Below are 27644 nucleotides of genomic sequence, written 5' to 3' on the forward strand. Positions count from 1 at the left end.
AGACTTATAAAATGCACATGAAAGAAATGAACGACATAAAAAGAAGTCATCGAATTCTATTGTGTGGATTCCTTATTTCCCAATATGACAATTTTTTAGTAGTAGTAGGATTCACAATAGCTGCTTCCCAGTAACTTCTGTGAGAGTGCAAGTTTATCATGCTCTCATCTGCTATGTTACTGGGATTTTCCCCTAAGAGTTAAGAATGGCAGAGATTTTTTATTAGATAAAAGTTTCTGCATAAATAAAAAGCTTGCATGACTTGGTCTAAAATAACTGGTTTTATTTATACTGCATTTTATTCACAATTTGGTCTATCTACTCTGTCTTTCCAATGGAATAATTTCTTACTAAAAGGAGGGGGAAAAATAAATTGAATTTCATTATTGTACCAAAGAAGCATTTCATGAATATATTCAATCTGTGCTAATGGATTTTAACACGTTTTTACTATCCTACAATGAACTGCTCATAAAGTTTTTAATTACCATGGCAGTATCCAAAAGTATACTGCAGAGAGGTGCGGTGTTGTAAAATAGATTATTCCTTTATATACTTAATTTTCACTCACTAATGCATCTACAGGTGTCTGTGTTTAAATAATATAATAGCTAATTCCGTAAATATATATAATTCAGCTAAATTGCTGTTCCCAAAACAAGTTAGTCTCATTATTCTTCAGTTAAAGAAATTAAAGGATAGCATGTAGCTCATATATCCCTGATATTCATCACCCAGTGCTGTGGGGTACAAAGTACAGCCAGAGCTAGGCACAGTATAACTGCTTAAAACTAAATAACATCCAGACAATAAAAGGATAAATTCCTTCCTCCTTCCCTTGGTGATGCACTGTTCCATAGTGGGCTGGTATTGTACTGTGTGACACAGGACATTCACTGAAATTTAGAAGTCATGCTGCATTCACTGGAAAATATTTTTTGTTTATATCATGCAGGCTTCGAGCTGTGCTACTTCCAAGCTGATCAGTACCATTGCCCTCCCCTTTATCCTTAATACCCAAGTTAAAGTAGTCACCAAATGATGAGAAGAACACAGGTCTTATATCTCTGGGCTATCTCAATGAAATTTAAATATTCTCTAATATCTAGGCTCTTTGACAGGTGTTGGTCATCTGCAGCTGAACATGAGCTGACAGGACCCAGGTGGCCAAGGCCAGGGGCATCCTGGCCTTAGCAGTGTGGCCACCAGGACCAGGGCAGTGATCATCATCCCAGTACTGGTGAGGCCACACCTCAAATCCTGTGTCCAGTTTTGGGCCTCTCACTACAAGAAAGGCATTGAGGTGCTGGAGTGAGTCCAGGGAAGGGCAGCAGAGCTGGGGAAGAGTCTGGAGCACAGGACTGATGAGGAGCAGCTGAGGGAGCTGGGGGTGTTTGGCCTCCAGGGAAAAAGAGGCTCTGAGGGGACCTTACTGTTCTCTACTGCTACTTGTAAAGAGGCTGTGGCAAGGTGGGGGTCAGTCTCTTCTCCACCTCCCAGGTAACAAGTGATAAGAAAATACTAGAGCCTCAAGTTGTGCCAGGGGAAGGTTAGATTGGATGATTGGAGAAATTTCTTCACTGAAAGAGTTGTCAAAGCATCTGCCCAGGGAAATGGTGGAATCACCATCCCTGGAGGTATTTAAGAGACCCACAGATGTGGCACACAGGGACATGCTTAATGCTTGAACTTGAGGATGTTTTCCAACCTAAATTATTCCATTCTATGAAGCTGGCTCCTGCCCTGACCCAGGCAGCCCTCCCACATGTCCTGCTGGTACCTTAAAAGCATCATTCAGACTTAGGCTCTGATCAGACAGATAAGTTCTGTGTGCACCTTCCCCAGCTGTCATTCAGGGAGGCCACATGTTCCTATTGCTCCTTACGTGGGACCATATTTCTTTCATGAAATGGTTTCTGTCATTGAATGGTTCCCTGCCTGTGGCCAGGTTGCTTGTTAGTGTGAGGTCTGGTCAGAAGTGGAATTGTACCTTCCAGGTAAGCTGAACAGAGGGTGCTCACAGTTTGCCTGAGGCATTGGGTGCATGTGAGATATAGGAAGTTTTCTCCTATGTATTACAGACTATTACAGTTCATTCACTTTTTTCTCCATGAAACCTAATTACTCATGTTTGATAAAGCATTTCTTACAGGAAAAAAAAACAAACCCAAACCATATATCAAAACACATTAGGACACCTAGAATTATTCCTTTCAGTAAAACCTTCACAAGAGAGTAGAAGGATCATATTGGATGATGGTCTCAAATATAACCCATACAGAATCAAGCTAATGTTATTTTAGCTCTTTAATTAGCTGATGTGTCCTCCACACCTTTGATATTTTCTTGTTTGGTCTGGAATAATATTTAATAATCTGAGAATGAAAGCCAGAGATGCAGCTAGTGGGGAAATGTGGATAGAATATCATATGTGTTTGGACTTAACAATACAGAGCTCCCCTCTTCCATGTAAATCCCAGGAAATCTCTTCCACCGCCAGGAACAGAGCAGATGCTGAAGAATGAAGGAGGCTCCTTGAAAAAACAACAGCATCTTGAAAGAAAAGACAGATGAGCTTCTTGCTCCCTTGGGGGGAGAACAGAATTGTTTTCTCACTGTATAAGCCTCAATTTTTAACTGATTCTCTGAAACAGATGCCTCTCTGTGAAGAAACTGAGATACAGCACAAAAGTTTTTTTCCTCATCATCTGCAATGAGTCAGATGTAGTTTGGCTCTCTCAGCTTGAAGTGGAGATGCAGCAACTTGAAGGCTCTCCCCTAGCAGTACACTCAATATTGCAGTTCTCTATATGAAGGAAACTGCCTTCAGGTTCTTCCATTTCAACAAAATACAGGAACTCTTCTTGAGATGATGACAAAATCTGCAATACCCAAAATCTGAAAGTGCAGCTAGGTGAATTTTTAATATTGAGAATGATGATATCTTAGAGACTGTGTATTATGGGATTTGTGTGTTTACATGTAAAACATCAGCAGTAAATTTTCATTGTGATCTGCCTCCTTTGAATTGTAATTCCCACCTTTGGCAGCTCATGGTTACTTGTACAAGTCAATTCCAGGACCAGACTCCTCATCCTCTGACCAGAGGGTGACAGCCACTGCCAGCTGCACTCAATGCCCAGAAAAGGGCTGGGGTTTATCTTCAGTCAGCTGGTGAAGGGGGATGTCTGGGATGTTTTCTTTGTGCCTGTAAGACATAACTGATACTACTAAACACACCCGTGGTGGATTTAGTGCTGGGGCAGTGTCAGGGAGATGCCGGATAACTGATGGGGACAGCGCACAGGGGTGCAGCTGGAGTCAGCTGCCAAGGATGTGTCTGAGATCAGATGGCAGCTCTGAGTCACCGTGCTGGGCACTGAGGAATGGCTGAGCCCTGCCTGCCCCCTGTGCAGCTGCACAGGGACAGGGGGAGCCTCACTGCTGTGCTGCAGGGACAGGGAGCAGTGCTGCTGGGTTTAGGGACCAGCAGCCAGGGTCTCCATGTTAAATCAGTACCTTCTCACATGAGAATCCCAAAGCAAGCTGCCAAAAAGTGAAGACTGAAAATGCTGGCACAACCTTCCCACTAAAAAATGCAGCATTTTTTGCATGTTTTTGCATGCAGCACCTGACCAGTGACAGGATGGCAGCAGTAATGAACTTAGTAGTCTTTAGGAGGTTAAATGGGAAATTTGACAGCCAGCTGAAACAGGAAAAGGTCAAAACTGAGCTAACGATAATCACCAAAATGGGAATTTGAATAGAGCTCTGATGTTAATGCTCTTACACTTTTAATAAGTGTCATAGGATTTCTAATTACCACAGTGTCCAGGAGCTCCACTTGTTCTTTTACAATGGTAATGACTGCAGCAGAGTAGTCCCCACTAGCACTACGCCAAGGCAGATGCTCAGAAGTTAATAGTTGGGGCAAAGTGCCTCAAAGCCTAAGTTCTCTGTTTTGATCTACTCTTCAAATATGCCAAAGTTAAATTTTGTTAGTTTAGCACAGACTAGAAGGAAATATCATCTAGTACGTATCCATTTTATAAAAAATATACCCGACTTTTATTTATTTCAACTTCTGTTCAGTGACATTACATTAAGAAACTACCTGATTTCCATTAATTTAATGTCATCTTGTACCGCACTGAACCATGTGAGGATTTAAGTTACATTGACCTGAGCAGAAAAATAAAAGATACTTTTGCTTAAGGCTTTGCAGTTGCTGTTGTTTCTTGGGTTCTTTTGAGCCTGTCACTGCTGAGGTGTGACTTAGCAAAGACTTGTGATGCTCTGGGTTTCCATGGGAGCTATGTTTTATTTTGGCACAATGAGCAGCACTAGTACAATGCAAGGAACAATAATGTATAGTTTTAAAGAAGATGGCTTGTTCCCGAAAGGCTTGATTTGGGGGAAACATTACCATGAAGAGAGGGATAGTTTCTCTTGTTAACTACAGAGTTGTGGGCATCAAAAGTTGTCTCAATGTAGTTTTTATTTACCTTTACTGAATCTTTGTGGTGCTAGCTGTTCCCAATATTCTGCATTTTCATGCTGCTAATGTTTTTATGTAAGCTTTGCTATTTTGGGAGCATGAAAGCAGTGCAGTTCCGGCTCTGTAATTAAAGGGCTTCAGTGATCTCTTTTCTCTCAGCTGCTGCACATGAGACTGAGAAAGGAAGGACACAAGTCACAGATAATACAGAGCAAATCTTCAATTTATCAAAACCACCAGTCTTCAGGGTTATTTGGGTCATAAAGCTGAAGTCTGTCTACAAAGCATGGTGATCTGAAGGTGAATCTGTGGAGTTTTCCATAAACTGTGGTAAGAGTTGCAAATATAATTTGGCAGCTCATCTTTCTTGCTTTTCCAAGTGAAGAGAGTGCCCATTACAGGAGGATGTGGGAAGCAATGAAAAATATAGTGCTGATACTGGTGACATAATATGATGTGTAATGTCTGTGAGTCAGCACTTCTGCTGAAATTGATTGATTTGCATACATTTGCCAATACTGAGCTAGTTTGCCATGTAGCCCAGGTGAATCAGAATTCACCTGGGCTACATGTAATTTGGAAAATTATTATTTTTAGGGGATATGAAGGAGACTCATGACACTTGGCTGACTAGGAGAAAGGCAGCCATACCATCGCTGTGTATTGCAAACTGGTTTTATACTGCTGAAACTGGAAAATCAAACTGAATTACATTGGAGGTCCACTAAGGACAAAAGAAGTTCCCAGGCTATGCATAGGTAAACTGTGGAACAACTTTTCCCGGATATTTTGCATGTCAGAAATATTTGCATACTAAAGGGATCTTTGAAAAAATTCTCAGAAGTGAGGGGTTCATCAGCACAAAGAGCCACAGCTGGCTTGTGTCTGAGATGCAAGCTGGAAAAGTTCACTATTAAAGTGTGGCACAGGTTTACTCCGGTCTGTGCCCCTCTAGAGCAGCTGCTCTTACTTCCCTCTATTGGGGCACAGTAGTGCACTAGATGGACCCGCCACCCTTGTGTTTAGAAACTGTCTGCAGAAAGAATGGAATAGCTAAACTGATCCTCATTCCCAGTGAGATGTGAAACATTAGGTCTCTGCAACCTGTTAGCTTTGGGCCCAGGACTGCATTTCAGTGTTCTTACACTGATAGCAGGTGTTGACTGATAGGCTTGAATGAGAAATCAGGCCCTATTACCTGTGTCTTTTGAACATTTATCATTTCAATCAGAAAACCTCTACAAAGTATCCGTAAATTGTAAAACACTGCAAAAAATGAGATAGCAGATATGTAAATCAGACATTGCATGATAAGAACAAATAAAAAGAAGAGTAGGTGATTTCTGATAAAAAAGTCTTATCAGCTTATTCCATTTTAGGAGGATATATGGTGAAAATTCTGAAGGGAAAGGAAAAAGGTGAGTTGGTGCCAAACACCTGCCAGTATGTAGTCTAGAAATAGAAAGACTATAACTGAAATAAAAATTAAGTTAACACTTTCCAATTAATAGCTTATCAGTTTACAGGAGATGAAATTGAGGCATAGGTAGAAGAAGAAAGGGACTAGAACATATGAATGTGCATGTATGCAGAAAACCCCACAAACCAGGGAGGAAATGAGGCAAAAAGTTCAGCATAAGGTAATGTGAGTTAAAAACTTGTCTGCTACCCAGTAAAATACAGACTTAGCAAAAGATTATTATAATGACGATTTCAAATTCACATGCCTTCAATTATTTTTTAGTTTATGTCTAAATACAAATAATGCTTTCTGGTGATGATAAACACATAAGAATATCTGTCCTTGGTATGCTAGGTGCAAACTAAAAACCCTGAGTTCAGCTCCTCTGGTCATTGTTATTATGGGCTGTAATTTTACTTTGTGTCCAATTGCTTTTCTGGTTTGTATAAAAGTGAGATATAGCTGTGTTTTACTACTTCAGGTTGTCTTTTTAGGTCTATGATTTAACAGTATCTGCAATATTTATTAATATAGCACTTTTCATCTCCTAAATGATAAATTAATATATACAATTTTAATAAAAAATATTGTACTTCTACTGTTAACTTGGACCAAAAATATCGTGTAGCTTTTATAATCTGTGAAATCAGTGAGTGACCAAGCATTTTCAGTAAGCAAACCTTGTGACAGCAAACTTGACTTAGTGAAGAGTAATTTGAGATGATCGAGCAAAGATCACATCTCATAACTCCATAATAACATATTTACACAATTACTGTAATGACTCAAGAGAGGGCATTAAGAATCATTGAGGAAATTACATGTGTTTTTAAAGTTTGTAATTTTAATTATCTTGTTCTGTAATGGACCGCAGCGTCTGCAAACCAGCCATCATGTACTTTCCATCACTAGAAAGCACACAGAACATTTTGGTAACTGCATATGCAGGTTTATTTATTTTAGTGTTGAAAAGTGAAAAAAAAAATAAAAGGAGCATAAATGGAGCTATAATGTTTAGAGTAACACTATTTTCTTAACTAACATCCTTGCGAATGAGCTTAGTAAATTTGAACAGTATGTGTTTTCACCATCTGTACTCCAATAATGAGAGCAGCCACCAAGGGAGAATAGGGTATTAAAGTATAGCAGGAAACATCACTCTGCTGCTCATAGCCTGAGCTGAATTTTCATCTTTTAGGTGCCTTGGTTTTAATTTATGCTCCATTCTTAATTAAATTGTCTTCCTGACGTGACTCAGAAACCTGGCTTCCTGTGCCTCAGCCTCTATTTCTTCACCCTTGACTGATAATGAATGTGCTTTGCCATCATATATTGTTTGGGTCTTGTGAAAGACAAACTGAGTTACTATGGACTGCTACAGTCTGATTGCACATATGAGCTGCATTGACGGCGTAGATACTTTCAGTTAGTGTTATCAACTATTATGTCATGTTTGCATTTTATTCCTAAAGAAATTTTTCATTAACTCCCCTATTAACCAATCAATATCTATCTAAAATTAAAGGTAGCTGACTAGTGAAAAAAAATCATCTATAGTCATTCATCAGTGGGGGGAAAAATGGCAGCAAACAGCATGAAATTAAACTTCTGAAATGAAAAATAATATTTAATTTAATTTTGTATAAAAGTAATTACTTTTCAGTTCTTGCCACTCTTGAAGTAGGTTTCATTTTTGTTACTGCTGATTTCAAAGAACAAGAAAACAGCAGGCTGCTGAGATGCCATTCCAGCATTTTGGAAAAGGTTAGGATGGATCACAACAGAGGTGTAGGAAGAGCTAAGTGCTATCAGCAGGAGAAGAAGTGGTGAATGAGGGAAAATTATGAAAAGGTAGATTTCATTTCAAGTGCAGCATGTATGGTGCAAGACAGGCTTACCAAAAAATTATTTTTTCAGCACATGGCAGCTCAGGAATTACAGGGTTCAGAAATGTTTTAGGGCTTCTAATGAGTGGATGCAAGGCTCTGGACAATGGACATGCCTAGACATTAACTTTTATTGCACTTGCTTATTATTATCAGCAGAATGTGCTGACACTTTTGACATTGTCACATCCAAAATATGCTGCAACATGAAAGTGGTTTGTAATTTTCTCTGGCTGGCATGACTCAGTCCAAAAAGATATGCTGTTAGAACCCATCTTTAATATCTTGATGATTCCAAAATACAAAAAAACTACAAAACAACCACTCAAACACAAGAACCTGCCAAACTTAATCACAACTAGCAAGAACTGAAAAATTGTGTTGTTGGAAAATAAGAAATTGAATTATTTTTTCAATGTAAATCATCTTTTACAAACAGTTTTATCAAAACAACTTGATGCTGCAGTTGCTTTGTTCATATTTCATATATCACCAAACATAAATGATGAGGACTGTAATGCTCATTTGTGTATGAATGAGAGAAATTGTGTGTGTGTGTCTGTGTACATTAAGTATTTATTATATCTGGTGAAAAGGAAAAAAACCAAAACTCCATCATGGCATTTTCATGTCATTCACATGGGTCATCTGCAATCATGAAGCCCATACCACCTAAGCTAACCAGAAGATGGCTTTCAGAACTTTTCATTCCCTGAGTGGAGCATAACTGGAGAAATGGCAGTGCTTTTGTTTTTCTCACTTAAGTGCTACAGGAGAGATTGCAGGGTTTGAGGGTTGGCTTTGGACAAACATGTCTGTGTATGTACATGAAGTATTTATTACATCTGGTGAAAAGGAACAAACCAAAACTCCATCATGGCATTTTCATGTCATTCACATGGGTCATCTGCAATCGTGAAGCCCATACCACCCAAACTAACCAGAAAATGGCTTTCAGAACTTTTCATTCCCTGAGTGGAGCATAACTGGAGAAATGGCAGTGCTTTTGTTTTTCTCACTTAAGTGCTACAGGAGAGATTGCAGGGTTTGAGGGTTGGCTTTGGACAAGAATGGATGCAGGTCCTAGTCACTGCTGGTTTCTGCTCTGCATTTGCCTAGGTCAAGTCTGTTATCTTTGAACATCCATGTCTAAACTCTTCTCCTCTGGGATCTCAGAAAATTATGTGGAATACCTCTACCTCACTAAAGGCTACTTTACAACTCCCCAGTTTCAAGGTATTTAAGCATTTAGCCAAATTCCTTGATCCTCAGCTGGAAATGCAGGTCATGCTGCTGTAGCATTCATCTGCACAAGTTTTCTTCATACAGAATGAAAAGCAGGTATTGCAGAAGAACAGTTAATTCCAAGCACAGAGTTACTCCGTGACACACGTGCAAAAGGCAACACATGGAAATCCCAGAGATGGGTGATATTTGTACCAGTTCTACCAGGATTGCTCTTGTGCTACCTTCAAGGCTGCTATGAATGTTCAGAACACTGTGGTTGGCAAACCTCTGGCTTAGATTAACTCTGTGGCTGAAGACAGATCTGCTTATGTTTGCTGGACATGTGCTAGAACAGAAGTTCTTTTCTTCTTAATGGAAAACTGCCTAGGATATTTTGTGATGTTGTCCTGGGTTCTGATGTTTCTTCATTTCATCCATTTTATAACAAGGAAGAATAAACTCAGTGGAGATGAGATTGCTTCTCACAGGCCAACTTTTACTGTGACTCAAAAGATCAGGAAAGGATAATGCTTCTTCCAATAAAACTGCTGGTAATGACATAGGTGTACAAATGAGTAAGAAGGGGGAAAAAAAATGACAAAATCCTGCCCCAACTCCAAAAAAATTGCTTAAAAATGATATGTTGTGCCTAGAGAGAATGACACAGCTGTAAAGCAAAGAAGAGACGATCTGCTCACTGCCCTAGTGTGCTTTGTGAACTTGGCAAGATTATCACATTTGTTGCTTTTGTTATCTGTTTAAATGAGAAGCTATTTCAGCTGTTCTGTTTTGCTGTTTGCATAAAGCCTGCTGCAATACAAGAATGATATTGGAAGTGGCCCTCTAGAAATAATGAGGTAGAATAATCATCAGTAGAGTCTAGTACATTCTGCTTTATAGCAACAAGCTTCTTCACAGCTTTCAGACATTGCTTCCTTTGCCCTTTGCAGTCATTAATAGTTTTTTATTTTGCAGCCTCCTAGATGCTCAGACAGTTTTTAGTGTCACAGACCACCACCTAAATGTTGGTGATGCACAGTAACTATGATTTTCTTTATAATTCTCATATTTCTTTGCCAAATATGTTACTGGAACTGCTCAGGCATGCCTTGATACTGTATTAAATTGGAAGCAACTTTTGTTTAAGGAGACACATTTAAAACCAGATAAAATACTACATGTTTTATTACAATTAAAATTTGCAGTCATGCAAGCTTTGAAAGTTGTCTTTTTAAAAAAAATACCTACATTTGGCGGCTGCTATAATCCTTTTTTCTATTATTATTTTAAAGAAAGATCTTTGAATATATCTCTCAGTTCCAACAGGACTATAACTTAAATTTTTAGAGTATAATGTAATTTTATAGACTGTTAGATTGTTTTCCATATTGGTTTTATTTTATTCTAAGTCTTGAGAAGATTAGTGAAGGCCAGTCTTTTTTTTTTCTTTTTTTTTTTTTATTTTATATTTTGCATAGGATAATAAAGAAGCCAAGCTTAAACTCTTTAAGGGGAAGAAGAATTTCAAACTGCTATCAGCATAATAAAATTGAGATTGAGAAACAAATTTTTCCTGCTATTAAGAAATACATAGGATAATAAAGAAACCAAGCTTAAACTCTTTAAGAGGAAGAAGAATTTCAAACTGCTATCAGCATAATAAAATTGAGATTGAGAAACAAATTTTTCCTGCTATTAAGAAATAGAAATGGCTTCTACAGAACTTCCATATGATCTTGTAGCTGCTGTTAATTTCCCTCTTAGCTGTAAAGTCCAACAGTGCTGAAGAGAGGAATAAAACTGTAACAGATAGTGTTTGGCCAGAGCAAATGAAAATACAAGTGAGAAGGTAGTTTTGCATGTATAATGAGTAGAAAGGGAATTGTCAAAGTATGATGGCAGAAATTACTTCTCTGAATTTTCAGAACATGTAAGTTATATAAATAAATATGTACCCTCTACATGGAGTATATTTTGAAGTAAGTCTGCCTTGTCTCTAAAATTTGAGATATTGTCTCTAATTCAATGTGTTCTCCTTAACTACAGATTATGCCCCTGGCATCAATATGGGAAGAGCTCTCTTCTGTGCCTTAGGAATTCAGGGAATGAACAGCACTAAGTGACAAATCTGCTGACATTGCAGCTCAAGACACACTCAGAAGCCAGTCAGCACCTTAAAACTACAGCAGCCACTGCTCTGCTGCTCACAAGGTTTCAGCATGATGCTTCTGCCGTGTTTCTAGGACTGGCCTTTTCCAGGTGAAACAGGACTTCTAAATAGAGATCAATTATTCTGAATTGAGGCTGCTAGCTCGTGAGAATGAGCACAATCATGCTTAAAACACACAGTTTATCCAAATGTTGAGCTGGAAGCAGCTGTGGGCCTTTTGGACATGGCTATGACCATTAATAAAATAAGGAAAGGAGAGCTGCCTTTTTTCATAACAAGAGGTGACAAATCTTGTTTAAAGCTTTATCAGGGGAGGATGTTACGCACAATTCCTTCTATTGTTGTTCAAGGGTAACTTTTTTTAAGGGTTTTAAGGCCTGCTTCTGTTTTTTTAATTACTTCTTTTACAAGTGCTATAAAGAATATAAACAATTTGGCAAGATCAAAGAATCCCAGATGTTGCTATTGTAAAATGCACAGCAACTGATCAAAGAGCACCCCAATGAATTCAAATACAGAGTGCAGGCAAAAAAAGAATAAGAAAGAAACACTCTTTTTTTATTTTGTGTTAGCTTTTAGTGTACTTGAGAAATGGCAGAAAGTGATACAAGAATATAACAAAAGCTGCTGCATTCTGTCCGTAAAAACTCAAAACTCAGCAGAATTTTTTGGTTTGACCCCAACAGCAGAAGTGTGCATTCTGTAATGAAGCAATTGCTAATATTTTCCATTTGACATAAAATTCTGTAATATAAGCGATGTCACCTAACATGAAGAGGTTTTAATTAGTGAACATGACTATTCCTGAACTTAATTATAATCTAAAAATATTATGTACACAGGAAAAAATATATAGGGGTGTAAAGCTTAATTGAAAATCATAAAAATAGAGCTTAATTTAAATTTTAAAGTAAGGCTGTTATTTTCTTATCTTAAAAATGAACATTTTAATTCCATCAAAAATTGAAGTTGGCTATGTCATCACAGTCAAGGATGTAAATAAAAGTTTGCTTAGATTTTTTCATTAGTAGTATCTTCTCACAGAAAATCCCATGTCTTAAAATTAAATGTGTTGAGAAATACAATCTTGCTGTTCAAAAAACATTTTCCTAAGACTTTGCATCTGATGAGTTTCAATATAAGTCATTTGGATGGACATCTCTGTGGAAATATGTATCACATACACTGAATATTGTAACACCCCATGAAACCTCCCCCAGATGAATGACCAAGTCTGTTTACTTGGAATTTTATTTTCAGGAAGTGCACCCACAAGAAAAGTGAAAATCCAGATTTATAAGGTCTACTATGCAAGAAAAAGGCCGATTTGAGATATAGCAGAAAATGTGCTTTGAAATACCTTTCAATACTCATTCCTAACCTATTTTTTTTAACTCCTTAATATATTTTTATAATGCTATCCTCTTAAGCAGTACAAAATTTTTGAGTGGTTTTATTATTTTACACATGAAAAAAAAAAACCCAAAAAGCAAAAAACACCAAACCAAACCCACCAACTAAACAAACAAACAACTAAACCCAAAACCCCAAGTGATGCAAAGGCAATGGCTCACCACCTCCCACCCACAGACCAATGCCAGTCTCCTGGGAAAACTGCACTTGGGAAAACTCCTCTTCCCTCCACCCAGCTCTGACACGACACCCCATGGTCTGGGATGTCCCTTTGGTCAGCTGGGATCAGCTTTCCCAGCTGTGCCCCCTCCCAGCTTCTTGTGTGCCCCAAGTTTACTCTCATGTGGGGCAGTGTGAGAAATAGAGAAGACCTTGGCACTACTCAAGGGTTGTTCACCATGAGCTAAAACATCCCTGTGTTATCAGCACTGCTTTGGTTACAAACCTAAAATACAGCATCATGCACGGTGTTATGAAGAAAATTAGCTTCATGCCAGCCAGACTAAATAAAATAATACTACTCAAGATTCTCTGTCAATCGGCCTCTGTCTAAAGGTGGATCTTTTTTTCTTCAGAATTCAGAAGAATCTTTCTAAATATATGCCTTCAAAGGACTAAGTCTTTCAAGGAAAACAAAATAAAGTAGATGGGCTTTCCCCCCAAAATGTGCCTTGTACATAATTTTTTTTTTGCCTTGAAGACAACAGATCAAATTTGGGTTACCATGGATAGCATCATGGCATACCAGAGAGATGATAAATTCTGAGGAACTGCAAACAAATTATATCATTAAATTACAATTACAGCTACCAAAGAACAGCAAATGAATGTATGATCATATTTTCCAAGTCAACAAACAATTTGAGGTGATTTGGACATGCCAAAATTATATTCAAGGACATCAAACACAGAAAATATTATTAATGGCCATTGTGAGAATAATGGCCATTATGAGAATAATGTTATTGGGAGCAGGAAGGCAAACTTTGTGACAAGCAGACTTGCAAAGCATCCAGAACAGCAGGTTCAGAAAAGCAAACTGGCAAGGTGTTCAACACATTTAGTAATGAAAAAGGGGATAAAGAGCCAGAAGAAGCCGTTAATTGCATAGTACATTAATTTTTTAACAATAAAACAGTATATTAAGAGGCAGAAGAACAGACTAATTATTAGGGAAAATTTCAAAGCAGAGTGAAAACAGGGTCATAGTTTGAACCAGAGAGGGAAAAGACAGAAATCAGCAGGATCACAAGTCCAGCTCAAGGTAAAAGGACTATTTATTTGTAAATATCTCAAAATAAATTTCATCTGAAAATAAAAGGGTGATAGAAAACCTGAAAAATTATGTTCCAGTTGTTAATCTGGATTTTCTTTTTATGTGTGGCTGTCCTAAGTTTTGTCAGGGATAGAGGCAAGCTCAGTGATGGATGACAATTGATGTTTCTCAGCATGCTTTTCACACTTTTTGACTGTACCTGCAAGTGTAATACACAGTTTTCTTTATTTTTTTTTAAGCACACAGATAAGTATCATATAGTTTCAAGAGTAATAAACTGTCTCATTCGTCTGTGTATTTCAGTATTCTTTAAAGAATGGTCAAAAGAAGCTGAGATCACATCCTTCCATTTTACTTTTATGAAAGATGTCTCATACACATCATTCCAGGCAGGAAAATGTACAAAAGTCCTTTGATGAAGCATAAATCCCTTCTGAAAACTTTTCAGCCAGTCAGTAGTTTATACTTATACTCTTCATTACAGCCCAGCATTTGACCCCCATTCCCCTATCTTAGTAACTACTTCCATAAGTAATTCCATTTTTTTTTGGCTGGAATCCCATTTAACTCTGCTCCTGACTCACTTGTGAGCCTAACTGCTTACAGCTGATAGCAAAGGATTTAGCATTTCAGCTCATATGTCAAATAGAGTTTGACTGCTTAACTTTTTTCTTCTTACACACTGTGAAATAACTTCCAGAAGAAAAAGTTTCACATCATAAAGACTTTGGGCAGGAAAAGAAGTCAAGAACTCGTGGTCAATTAAATAAATCAAGTACTTCCAAAAACAGTTTTTGTTTTAAAGATAAATTTGGCAACAATTAAATTGACCTTCAATACTTCAGTAAAACCATATTCAAGCAGCTTAGCTAGAAAAATAGCAACAGATTGGCAAACTGATTCTAACCTGTAAGGAAAATCAGAGGAAAAGGAACTGTGAAAGTCCTGGATGAAATGCCATAGAAGACCAACTCAGAAAGTACATCAGGGATCATCTGGTCCAACCTTTCCTGGCAAAAGCATTGTCTAGACAAGATGATGCAGCAGTTTGTACAGCTGAATCTTAAAACTGTTCAACACTGGGTGGGATATCTGCCACTTCCCTAGGCAGACTATTCCAATGGCTGACTGTTCTCATTGTGAAAAACTGTTCTCTTGTGTCTAATCTGAATCTCCTCAGGATTAACTTGTACTCCTTGTCTTACCTGTGGGATTCCTTGTAAGAAGTCTATTTACTCATTCTAAAATGTCCATTTACTAATTTTTGATTAACTAAAGCTAGCAAAACAAATTGCTGTCTGAATGAAATCTTGAGAAAAATTCTCTTTAAAGTAAAACGTCGGGAAAAGTAAATTAAAGAAAGAAAATTAGTTGGGAAAAAAGTACAAGGAAAAGTTAATGTTCTAATACTCATCTGGAAAAAATATGACAACCTAAATTGCAGTTTGAATACCTAAAAGTCCCAGTTTTCCTTCCCAGAATGTTATCAGATGCACTGTGGCCCTACGTCTTCCCTGATAGCTCACGAGAGGATCTCCAGTTGTGACGCCAGCAATATATTTAGGATTCATCCATCCCTAACACATGCCCCTTGATTAAATCACCCTTTATGCTGTTAACACCACTGAACCCGAGGACTACTTTTATCTGCCAAGAAAATCCCATACAAAAAAGTGAAAACCATTTCTTTAGCTTCATACGACTTCACAGGATGCTCTCAGGCAGCATCTACAAATCCAGCCCTACCCTTCTGTTCCTAAGCTACTGGTGATGAAAGAAAGCTGATGGTGCTTTAGGCAGAGAAAAAGACTCTTCTTATCAGAAGTCACAGTTCTGACCCATGCAGCTGCCACTGCTGTCTAACACTTATCCTCCAGGGTCTGTTGGGAAAATGCTGCCTTTCCCAGTTGTCTGTTCTCTTTTCCATAGAAACTTCCCACCTTCTGAGCAGACTGGTAACGGATGCTTATCATCTTATTCGCTCTGGTTCCTGGAAAAATACCCCAATGCATGATAGTACCTGGGCCCCAAGCTGGACTGGAAAACTGTTACCAGGGAGTAAATAAAACCTTTCTGGTTAAAACCACAATTTGTCTGAGTTGTTGCATAAGTTATAGCTCTTTCACATCTCAGCCAGAGATCACTGACAAGAAAAGTTTGAACTAATTTTACCAGGTAAGTAGGGTAGAAAGGTGAAATGAAGACTCTATATAATTATGCCTTGGAAATTTTCCTTTCTTATTTTGCAGGTATATTTCTTATTTTTCAGTGATATGTACTCTTCATATCAGTTATCAGGTTGGTAATCCTCTTGACAGACTTCTCCTGAAATTCTAATGTTTTTCCCATTCCGCCTAAAAAGTCTCCATAAACAACTTTGCTCACTATCTCAAACTTGGACAGATGTGTTGCTAAAGTTGTTGATTAGAATATATTATGGCCATTAGCATTGAAGCTTCTTAATGTTCATTTTATTGTACTTACTTTTTGCTTTCTGAGGAAAAAAGTAAGGAATATTTATTAATATAAATAAAGTAATAATTTTGTAGATTTAATGAGACTAAAGACAATATTAATATAAATAAAGTAATAATTTTGTATATTATGTCTAGTAATTCTCACAAAATATTATGGATTACGTGTTTTTTTCCATATGAAAAATGTTTATTGGGCATTTATTTTACAAGCACATAATCATTTTTAGTAGTTAACAATCTTATATTTGAAAAAAAAAAAAACCAACCCAAAACAAAATCAAACTGGATCATGTTTGTGGGCATAAACCAGGCTCACAGAAGGCAAAAGAACTATGAGTACATTAAAAATAGTTCCCTTTGGCACTCTTGGCATTTGGCATTATTCTGAAATATATATAGTGGCCTCTCTGAGAGCCAAATTTAAAGCTGATGAGCCACTGATGAGGTAACTGTTATGTCCCATCTCTGCTTCCCTTCAATGATGCTTCAAATGGGAAATGTAGCATTTTGGGGACTTTTTTGCTCCAAATGAGATGTTGACTGTCCAGTGGGAAGATAAAGAATCTATTACATGTACTTTAAAAGCCATAAAAGATAACCTTAATTTCCTAGCTTACATTTATTTGCACTCACACAATGTCTCCCATTTCCAAGGCTGAGTATGAGCAATTGCCAAGTATATAATTGAAGGAGAGCAATGCAATGAATAAGTGTCAGGTCTAGAACTAGTGAATTCACAGAGAATGTACTGTCTACAGGGAAAAAAATAAAAGGAAAAAAGTTGAATCCTAAAGCATGGAGCTGTCAAATGAAGCCTAGGATTTAAAATTACCTGTAATTTTCTTACTGTCTTCAAAAGTTGTTATGAACTTTCAACAAGGTGGCAAAAAAATGCCATATTTCAAGTGAAAGGTTGCAACTGTTAAGCTGAACTTTTTAAAGTGTTGCTATTTCATCAAACATTGATTGACTGGAAACTGCAGCCTTCTCATTTTATTCATGTGCAAAAAACAGCAAAGTAACATAACCTTTAGCAAACCACCTTTAGTTTATATCTCTGCAGCTCCTCTAATAGTGAAGTAAAAAACAGAAGGAATTTTTTTCTTTAGGAAAAAATTGGTTAGGCTGAGATCTGCTTTATATTCAGGTTTTAGATGCTGCAAGAAGATATCCATCAGATCTATAAGGAGTTCTGGGCCTCTCAATTCAGACTACCAATCTGGAGACATGACTAGCTATACTATGCTTGGTCATCAATAAAATGCTAAGAATTGGGAAAAAAATTACTTGCCTTCAAAGTTGTTTTTTTTAAGACTCAAAAATTGTCTTTCAGTTGTACACAATGGGCCATACTTTTTATGTTTAATTATGTAATAACAGCAGTAATAATAAGTATTCCTTCAGAATTGGCCTTTAGTTACTATTTGGATCATTTCATGAAGAGTCCTTAAATTCTCTGCAATAATGACTACTGGTAATTATAGTTAGCAGATTTTTCTGACTGTGTGGCTTGAAACTGAGAGTTTCTATATTCTCTTTCATTCCCTGAACTCTAATCTTTATCCTCTGAAGAAAACTTCTGAAATGCAGAAGCTATTAAATATTGAATGGTACTAAACTATAATAGAGCACATCTCTGGATAGGTTCTATGCATCCTTCAAAAACATTCTAACTCAATTAATTCAAAATGAAGACAAGTTCTGTGAAACCTGTATTACAATAAATTTGGGGAAGGTCATAACTGCAGCTTAATAACAAATTGAAGGAAAAGAAAGAGAATACCTGTTTCCTTAATATTTTAAGTGAAGGGTTATATCTACAGAATAAATGCATAACTCCTCAAGCAATAAAAAGCTGAAAATAAAAATAAAAAAGTCTTGAATTAACATACTTAAAACAGTAGGAGATTTTTTACAGTTCCTCTTACATCAGTTGCTGGGATTTTTTCCTCATCTCTCTCCCTTCTTCACATTCATCAAGGTCATTGTGAGTTTTTTTTCCCTTTGATTTTAATTTGATGTCAGTACATTCATTTTTATGTAAATTTCAAGAGAGGTGATTGTATCTTCATTTCTCCAACCATCTGGCACACTGGGAAATACAGCACCATTCAACCCTAATGATATAAATAAGAAAAAATATAGGGAATTTCTGAAGAGACTTGAAAAACCCAAAAAACCAACCATCCACCAAAGAGATGTGATTATTAACAACAGAAGCTTGTAAATATTTTTATGAGTATTTGGTATGAGTTCCTGCAATTAAAGATTTCTGAAACACTTCCTTATTCATTAAGCAATCCCTTTCATGCCACTAGTATGTTTTTCCTGTTGATAAATTAACAAGTAGAACTATTTGCTCCCTTTGATGAAGCTAGATGCATCATTGTTCATGATTGAAAACCAAACATAAAAAGTGGTGGTAAGCCACAAAATTTTCTGCAATTAAAAAAAAAAAAACTGAACAGATTTTGTGTTATTTTACATATACTGAATTTAAAATACAGAATTGTAGTAGCCTAGAAATTACATTAGTTTTCAGCAAATAAACTAAATGAGGCTAAAACAGGATTCAAAGTCAGGAATATATTTGTTTTTCAAGTTGATCTATGATTTTGTTTTAAACAGTTATTTAATGACTTTTGCATAAACTTTTCCAATAGTAGACTCTCATAATTACATCACCTTTTACATTCCTTGTTATTTGAAAATTATAATTCCATATTTATCACAATATTTTAATGAGGATACAAGATTTTATTTTTTTTTTCTTAAGTGAGCCAATGTTAAATGATTTAGAACAGGAAGAACTGTGATACCACAGAGTCCATTGCAAATCTCAACTGGCTTCAATTTCCACCTGGGTAGACCAGCATCATTTCCAGGCTCTGGTGTTATTATTCTGACCACTTATAATAATGGCATGCCATCTAATGCTAATAAATGCAATGCTAATGTAATTTTTTGCGGGCTAGACTCAGTGAAAATGCTTTTGGAAAAACAGTGCTGTACAGAATACAAACACACACACATATAAAGCTTGGAAATACCCTTTCTGAAGCCATTAGTGAAGCTATTGTTCTGTAATCAATTAGAGCTTCTCAATTGCTATGGAACTTTAAAGCGTCTAGAGAGAAAATTCATTTTCTTACCTGGAACTGACTATGCTCCATTCCAAATCTTAAGATATTTGACTGTAGAGTGAAAATCTGGTTTAACCCAAGACTAAACTTCCTTCAATAACAGCATATACAGGTTTTGGTTGGGAGAGAGTTAATTTTCTTCACAACAGGTTTTATGCAGCTGTGCTTTTGTTTTGGGCTGAGAATGGTGTTGATTATAGGTGATGATAAACAAAAATAATATTTTTGTTATTGCTATTTTAAGTATTAACTTGCAGAGAATCAAAGCCTTTATCTGCTTCTCCCCCCACCTCAGCAGTGAGCAGGCTTGGGAAGCTGGGAGAGCTCCCAGCTGGGAGAGCTGTTCCCACCTGGCCACAGGGATATCTCCAAGCACATGTGACCATGACTAGCTTGTAGAGCTGAGGGGAGAAAAAGAAAGGAAGGAATATCCAGAGTTATGGCATTTGTCTTCCCATGTCACCAGTGTGCATAATGGAGCCCTGTTGTCCTGGAGGTGGCTGAACACCTGCCTGCCCATGGGAAGTGGAGCATGTATTCCTTTTTTTTGTTTTGTTTTTCCTACTAGCCTGTCTTTGCTTCAACCTATGCATCTCCTGTTACTCTTTAAATTCTCCCTCCCATCCCACTGCGGGAGGATGAGTGAGTGGCTACATGACTTAGTTGCCAGCTGAGGTTAAACCACAATGCAGTAACATACTAAGTTGTTACACAGCAGTATTTTCCATTTCTCTTCTGGGAAAATGGCTTTGTCTCATATTGGCTTTCTTCCTAGAAAAATAATTTAAATTCAGATGCACTATGCACTATTAAACCAATGCTTTAAAAAATCCTTAAAATAAAATTTTAAATCTACCCAATTTTCTCATTAGAAATATATGAAAGGTCTAACAGGGTAAGTGGAAAATATAGGGCACAAGAAACAAGATATGGTAATTGAGACCATCTGTCCCACTAAATATAAAGCACATTTGCTTGTGGTTTACTGTCTCTCTGATCTTATTGCAGTTACAGAATCTGACCATTCAAGTAGAGGGGAAAAAAAATCTGATGCATGACAGGGAAAATTTAGATGCACTCATTTCAAGAGGAGTAGAACATGTTCTTAAGTTCTTTCAAGCATGTGGAGAAGAGCAGAGACAAGTGCAAGAATAGCTGATCCTTTTTGGCTGTCACTGATGTTTGACTATCCTGCCACCTTACAGAGCAGCAGCTGAACTGACAGTAATTTGGGTGACAACCTAGCCTATGGACTAGAATTATTTTCTTGAAGCATTCCTTACTGTTATTGTTGCTTTTATATCCATTAAGAGAACTGTAGGTCTTACACAGGCAATCACAGCTGACCATTCTGATACCACCAGAGTGCCAGAGGATCGATACAGTAAGGAACTAATTTCAAGAGCAATGTTGTTAATGTTTTCCCCTTCTCTGACATTTAATTCATTATAATTTTGGTGATATGATCAATAACAACTATACAAATCACAATATTCAAATACTGTGTACACATTATAACCTGTGTGTTTCACTAAAGATATGGTAACATTCACAGTGCCATCATTTAGAGTTGCTGCTTTTTAAGTCTGAATGTAATCACAAAAGTCCACACTGGAGTTACTTTATTGCTCCTGACAGTGGGTATGGGTGTAATGCTGGTGTGTTTGTTGTTGGTTTGCTTTGATTTCATTTGGTTATTTCTATCTGTTCCTACTTTCAGGAAAAGAAGGAAACAGAAAGATTTATTTAAGTAGGATGTGTATAAATGCTTACAGCATATGTTTTGGGCATTACTAAATATCATTATTAGATATGAAAGCATAGAATCATTAAAGTTTTAAAAGAACTCTAAGATCATCAAGTCTGACCATTAACCCAGCACCAACGTGTTCACCACTAAACCATATCCCCAAAGTCACATCCACATTTCCAGGGAAGGGCATTCCACCACTCCTCTGGGAAGCTATTCCAATGTCTGAAATAACTCACTAATGTATAGATACTATATATGCAATGGTTATTCACTCCATGCACAGCATATGCTGTATGTATAAATACAGACTTCATGGATGTTGTATTATAGATGCATGCTGCACATAGCACAATATATGCAGTATGCACCTATGCAATTGCCATAGACACATCTGCTGTGTCCCATCCCTGTATTACTAACCTTGACTACATGATAGTACACAAGATTCTTAATTGTTTTTCTGTGAGACAACATGATTTACATGCAATATATGTAAAATATATACCTGATTATATTATCAAAGATAATTTTTTTTCAAAAACTTAATAGAAATGTTCTGCAGCCTTGAGTTGCCAACGAGTACATTACAGTTTAAAAAATAGGTTTTTTTCTGAAAATCATCATGAGTTCTCAGCAGATCTATGAAAGTCAGTTTTAAGGTTGCTGTGGTAAGAGGGTACACTTTTATCCAGAAACATTTTGTGGTATGACAGTTCAGTGAACAGCTTAGTGTTCTGCCAGCCATTTGGGAAGTTTCTTTTGCAGTGGAATACAGAAGGTCTTGAAAAGTAAAAGAAATATTAACTCAGTGGAAAGCTAGCAAATATGCATTTGTAATGCTTGCTTGAACTATTTACTTGCTCTGGGTTAATGAAGTCAAACACTAAAAGTTTTCTTGTACTGTATGGAAATCAAAGAATGCTGATGGGAAAAAACAAAAAAAAATAACAAAACAAAACAAAAACCAGGAACCAAAAGTCTTCAGACTGAAAGCATTCTGTGTTCTAAACTCAGAAAAAATGATTTGTGATACCAATACTGATCCCAAACTACTGCTAAGGAATCAGGGCCTACTGGCCTGGATACAAAAAGAATGAACAAAGAGCACTGTTTTTAGACTAAATCTTCAAACCTTGTTGAACAACAGATTTCTTTCTTTTCTCAGAAAGAAACAATTATGTCTCTCATTTCAGATTTCTAATGAAAATGAAAAGAATGTGTAATAATTAGGGTTGCTCTAATGAATCTCTGCAAGGAACTCAACATAAAAATATGTGATGGTTGCCACATTAAAATTTATAATTAAAATTTTATAATAAAATTAGCTTCATAATTATACTAAGATATTCCTTTGCTCTGAACACATTAAAATATGCAACAGCATGGTAAAGAAGCAGCAGAAAAAAAAATTCTGAGATATTACAAAAGTGGGTTATTTGATTGACAGAGCACTTTAACATAATTTTATGTGATATGCTTTCTATGACAAGAATGAATATTGGTTACAAACCTAATTCTGGCATACACAATTTTGCAGGTTTTGCCAAAAATTATGTCAGAAGTTACATTTATTCAAGCAGGACCTGCATACTGTATGTGATTAATGTTTCTATCTTGGCAGGAGAGCCCAAAATTTATGATTTATTCTCTCTGCCACAGGTTAGGGAGACAGGAGGCTGATATACTAGATACGGCTGCTATTGTAAATTTATTTGGCATTTCATTTTTCAGTCACACTGGTGGTTATTTTCATACATCTTCAATCCATCATTTCCTGCTAAATCCAATTAGTTTGATTGGCAGATTTAGCTTCCCAGCGGGTCTTTGTCAATATTGTGTAGCAATAAATACCTTGAGACACTTTTTCAAAACTTTCCTCACTTATTTGTTTTTCCTCACCCAGATAACTATTGATTAGCTGGGTTTGTGCAGCTCCCACCCATCCACAGAGGCTGAAGAACATGGTGATCAAAACCAAGCATGTACTAACAAAATCTGCACCATCTTTTGAAGAGGCAGGAGGAAATCCTGCCAGGGCTGGGGTGTCCTGAGGCTCAGCAGCTCCTGTTTGGGACCAGCTTTGGCACAGTGGTTCCATGGACAGGGGCCTGGTGCTGAGGAAAGCTGTGGGGCAGGAAGGTACAGCAGGTGTTAAATTTCTTAAAAGCACTATTTTTAATTATTTGTCCTCATAAACTAATTAAGGGATTTACATACAAATGATCAGAAAATTTATTCTGTGCTCAGCAACACACATGCTGTCTTTTCATACATAACAATGAAGCTAAATCCTTGATTCAGTCTTAATTAGAGAGCTATAGTGAGTCTTCTACAGTGTTTTCTTTTCTGGATATATAGTGGGAAGAAAGAGGTATAATAATTAATGCTGAAGTACTGTGAAAGATGACCAATTTATAGAAAAGTGAGTTGAAGAAAAGATTAAATGGGAAGAGAAAGGAGCTTACATTTATTGAAAAAAGGAAATTCAGGAGCTGGTCTAAGATGGATTTTTCCAGAACAAAATATTTGTATTTATATGCTACATAGTTCAATGGCCAGGGGGATCAGTCAATATTTTTCTCTCCTGAGCTGGTAAAATATTGTGTTCATAGATCAAGTATTCAACAGAGACACATATTTAGATTTTAGAAAGGCTTGCTAGCAGAATAGATTAATATATTACTTTTTCCTTAAAGACTAAACTCCAGATTTTCACTAAAGCACAAGAAAAAACTGTCAGAGAGCCTCAAATAGATAGGCAAAGTACAATAGCAGATCTACAAGGTGAAATTTTATTGGCCCTTGCTCCTGCTATAACTAAGCCTCTCATTTTTTCAGTGACAGTATTGCATATATTATAAGAACAATAATAACAATTTGTTAATTTTTTCAAGGAGTCAGGCTATGCTATGTCCTATCTGGATAAAGTATATAGAAAAATACTGATTTATTAATTTTTTTCAAAAATGTTTTCTTCTTCTTTTATAATTAGTGACTGTACAGGTAAAAATGTATGAGATATTGTAAAAAACTGAATTGGAATAGTGTCATTTTTAGACTGCGCTTTGGTATGAATTCTACTCCTTACATTCTCAGATGGAGTGGAATTATTTTGAATTTTTCCTGGTGTTGTTTATGTTTAATCCAAACACTAACACCAATATCACCATCCTCTCCTATTACTAGGCATGTAAATACATTTTCTAAACTTCGGACAGTTTTATCCAGACACAGCAACACCTATAATGGAGAAATATCCACTTGGAAATATCCAAATAATGGAGAAAACACTTCTTATTAGTTACAAGGGAAAGTTATCAATAATTTGTGGAGATAAATGTATTTGATACAAAATCAATGACACCTTCAGTGCACTGAAGGTTATACTAGAAAGAACTATTTCATTTGGAACCTGATCACTAATGAAATTCTTTAAGCTGCAGTTATTGGTGTGATCATAGTCAATCTTTTGATTGATAAAGGCAAAAAATTACTGGTTATGAAAAAAGCATTCTAGTGATGCAAAATAAGAAAGCAATTTCTTATAGTGGAGTCAGTGTAGCGGAGGGCTAGAAAATGAAATGAAATTATCTTGAATATATGGCACACTAGAATAATAGCATAAAATCAAGGTTGGACACTTTCTTTTTTAATTTGCTAGTTGGTGATGACTTAACTTGAGGATACAATTGATTATTTAGCCTAGCATGCCCATTGAGAGCTGTCATGCTGCCATTTAGAAGAACAAACATAATCTAAGTACTTATCAAAGACATATGGCAAAGCTTATGCTATCATTTAATGTACTTTCTTTGGCATACTAAACTCAAAAAAGGTCTCCTGTGTCAAATCAGATTCAGGGAGACAGATCCAAAGAGGAGGTGTTGGCATCATGTCTAGACTGGGAAACCTGACAGCACTTCCTAAGCCTCTTTCTTGAGGACAGGAGGTCACCTTGCATATCCTTCAAACCAACCTGGAGCCAAGGTTAACTTTTGTAGCTTGTGAAGTTTGAGAAGCAGAACATCTTGCTTCAAAGTTGGGGCTGCAAGAAAGTGGCTCACCCACCTTCTGCTTGGCTTGGAACTTAGGCAGAACGGCTTCATGTCTGAATCTGAGCTGAGCCTGGTCGTGTACTATTAGTCCCCAAACTTACAATATAAGCTTCACTCCTCATGATAGGAGTGTACAAGCTTTTGGGATAGATTAATGACAAGTGACAAGTACTCTTATTAGCAGATGACTGTTCTTTTGTGCATGTAAATATGGATATTCATACTGAGAGCAGCCATATGTATAATTTATTTCTGTGCTTCTGTGATGGATCACATTTTAATCTCTGGTGTCTCTTTAGAGCAGGAGTGAATGTGATTTCCAGGCTTATACAGACAGAATTATTTTTGTGTGCCCCTTTCAATTCATACCCTCCCCTACCCCAAATCTTATCTAAACTTCTTCCTATATTTAAAGGCACAAGGCTGTACAGATGAAAAATATAATTTTTAAAACTCGACATAAGGATAAAGTCCTTTTATCAATCATGCTAATTTAAATCAGTTTTGTGAACATATCTGTCTGGGTATTTGCTCAAATGGCCTGAACCTCCGTAAGAATAGTTGTATGTATGGGCAAGTGAACACATCTTCACAATGTAAATTTTAGGTACAAAGAACAATAAATTATTCTGCTACTCTGTCTCCCCAATATTTTCCTAATTGTAGTATTTTTTTTCTGTGTATATTTACTGCTCTCAGCTCTTCTAACTTATTCTGGAAAATTAAAAAAAAAATCTGAATCGAAGAGTCTAAAGAAAGAAAAACACATTCTGAATTGAGTGGACAGGTTTTGGGGTTTTTTGGGTTTGGTTTGTGGGTTTTGTTGTTTTGTTGTTTTTTTGGGTTTTTTTTGGGGGGGGGTGGTTTGCTGTCTTATGGTTGCTTAGATGCTTAAATCAAAAATTTGTTGGTTTTCCTGTTGAATTCTGGTATACAGCCTGAAAATTGCAATAAAACCTGGATGACTTATTGGAGTGGGTCCTGGGGGGGAGTGCAAAAACTATCATAGGGCTGGAATATCTCTCCTGTGGGGACAGCCTAGAGGGCTGGAGTTGTTCAGCCTGGAGAACAGAAGGGTCTGGGTAGGGTTTAGCATCCATTCCAGCATCCAAAAAGGGCTACAAGAGAGAGAGAAGGACATTTTACACGGGAAGGTGGCGATAGAACAAGAGGGAATAACTTCAAACCAGAAGAAAATAGTTTAAGTTGAATTTTAGGAAGAAATTCTTGACTGTGAGGGTGGTGAAACACTGGAACTCGTTGCCCAGAGAAGTGGTGGGTGCCCCATCACTGGGTTTCAGGATGGGGTTTTGAGCTTGACTGGGGTTTTGGGCAATCTGATCTAGTGAAAGTTGTCCCTGACCACGGCAGAAGGGTTGACACTAGAGGATATTTCAAGCTCCTGCCAACCCAAACCATTCTCTGATTTTGTGATTCTATGCTATTCCAGGGATGAGTCAGACCTTTTCCAGTAGTTCTGCATCTATAAGACAATAAAGAGAAAATATTATCTTTTACTCCACTGACACCATTCCTGGCTCCTTGAGCAAAAGGTTTGTATTCCCAGCGAACTCCCTGAAGAAAATAAAGCCTCACAGGACTTGTGGAGTATTCCAGAGAGTGCTCCAACCATGGTTTTGAAACAAAGACCCAATGGATGGAAGTTGAAGTTCCTAACAGTTGGAACAGGAGAGCAGAAGACTGCACAGCATGCAGGTAAAAGCAGTCTACATTTAAAAGTCTTTGCTATGGCATCTGCTGGTGCCCTTGTCTGTAGCAGGCCCAGGGCCTGCAAGGCCTCCTTGGAGATCAGAAGCCTGAGCTAGGAAAGGCCAAATCATGATGGCTGGGCCTTAGAAGCCCCTCTCTTCCGCCTTTCAGACCCTGCTTATCTCTCTGTAAGCCCATAGGTCACTTTCCCCTGACCCTTACTTTGGACAATTTCCAAAACCCCTGTAAGGTATAAAAACCCCTACTTCTGCCTGGTTCAGGAGAAGAGCTGTCACGGAGAACCTTCGTGGGGGACACCAATAAATTGTTTGAATTCTTGCGGAACCTTATACAGCTTTTCTCCTCTCTCTCCCTGTGTCTGCTCCTGCGGCACCAGCAAGCTAAAGAGCTGAAATCACAAAGAGCTGATAATGACTGAGAGCTGAAATCACTGTAGCTTGCTTAGGTTGCCTGCAGCTGGGAACTGCTTGGGTGCTCGGTCGCTGTGCTGAGCCTCCCTGAGTTATCCTGGCCACGGCAGCCCACCGGGCATAGCCCACCTGGAGACTGCCAC

The sequence above is a fragment of the Passer montanus genome, unplaced genomic scaffold (assembly GCF_014805655.1).
Source record: "Passer montanus isolate IOZ18808 unplaced genomic scaffold, ASM1480565v1 scaffold3, whole genome shotgun sequence".
Lineage (NCBI taxonomy): Eukaryota > Metazoa > Chordata > Aves > Passeriformes > Passeridae > Passer > Passer montanus.